The following is a 1590-nucleotide window of genomic DNA, read 5'->3' as shown; positions in this document are numbered from 1 at the left end:
TTAATGAGTATATTATTGAGGTGAATCAAACACTGTCTCTGTACTTCAGCAGCCATATCAAGACTGCAAATCAAAATTTTGTACATGGTAGGCTGTGTCATGAAAAATAGAAAACTGTTGTTAGTTTATTTTTAGTCGAGATAGGAAAATAGACTTTTCTGTATCATGTAATAAGACATCTCAACCACGTTTGGATATGCTATAGCAGGATGTGGTACATGGCCAGGCCATGCTGGTTGGTACATTATGGTTGTAAGATTTTGGGAGTATTAGTCCAAAATTAACTTTTTGTAGCTTTTCCAACCATGTTGATTTGGGGTGAAGGTGGAAATTCTGATCTATATTAGATTTGTTTAGTCAATTGAACGTATGTATCTAGTAACTTACCAGATTCTCGTTGATTCTGTCAATTTACTCCAGTTGGGACTAAGAACTGGATTTAAGCCAGAATACCACCTTCACTCCACACCAAGACCTTCGTTTAGGCTTTCCTTTGCTGCTTGATCTCAGATATTAATATTCCAGGCCTGTCTGGTTTATTGTAACTATGATGTGTGCATGGAAGACATCCCAGAATCCTGACTTCAGTGCTGAACTGACAGGGTTGTATGACATGCACATCCTGATAGGGAGCTGTGCAGGCTCAAGGGAACGTGTATATCTTAATACATGGAATAATCCCAGAGTTTGGAAATATACAGTAGCTCCCAGAATGCCCTGGCTGGTTGATTATGAGAGTTGGTCCATAAAAATAATGTTTCTAAGAGTTGGTCCACTAAGGTTGGTGTCACCCATTGTGGGGTGGTGGTGGCAGTAGTAGTGGACTGCCTTGCATGACCACATGGCTAGACCCAGAAAGACATGAATACTGATGGGGAAGGTGAGCAAAGCAGAAGACTGCTTAACCCTCCCTTCTTTCCTGCTACTCCTGCTTGCCCATGTGGCCAGACTCAGAAAGGTGAAGCAGGGTGAGGGGAGGGCGGGGGGGGGGGGGAAAGTGCTTTGCAACATTCCCTCCCCCCCAACAAATGGAACAAAAAAGCAAAAGCAGATGGGAAGAGAAATGGCTTGATCCAGTGATGTGTTGAGGTCTGGTCAGAAAATGAATTGCCATAAAGACACAGAAAAAAAATCTTGAAAGTTGGTACTGTGTTCAAAAGGATGTATGTGTGCCATTTCATTTTCCCCATTCCTAAACTGACTGGGAGAGCCAACAAACATGAGAAATTTTTGAGAACACTGCAAGAGACACATGGGATAGTTTTTTGTGGGTTTTTCGGACTATGTGGCCATGTTCTAGCAGAGTTCTCCTGACGTGCCAGCCACAGATGCTGGCGAAACGTCAGGAAGAAACTCTGCTAGAACATGGCCACATAGTCCGAAAAACCCACAAAAAACTATGGATGCCGACCATGAAAGCCTTCGACTTTACAGACACACGGGACTTGCATTATATCTTAGACTCTCTAAAGTGAGAACAACACTTTATATCAAAAGTAGCCAAATGAGGCTGCATATAGCCCTCAGGCTCCTATTTGCAGGCCCTAAATCTTCCAAAGCATCCGGACCTAAAAAAAGTTCCATTTTTTT

Source organism: Sceloporus undulatus, unplaced genomic scaffold (assembly GCF_019175285.1).
Source record: "Sceloporus undulatus isolate JIND9_A2432 ecotype Alabama unplaced genomic scaffold, SceUnd_v1.1 scaffold_12, whole genome shotgun sequence".
Classification (NCBI taxonomy): Eukaryota; Metazoa; Chordata; class Lepidosauria; order Squamata; family Phrynosomatidae; genus Sceloporus; species Sceloporus undulatus.
The sequence above is the reverse complement of the archived record's forward strand: the minus strand, read 5'-3'. Positions refer to the sequence as shown.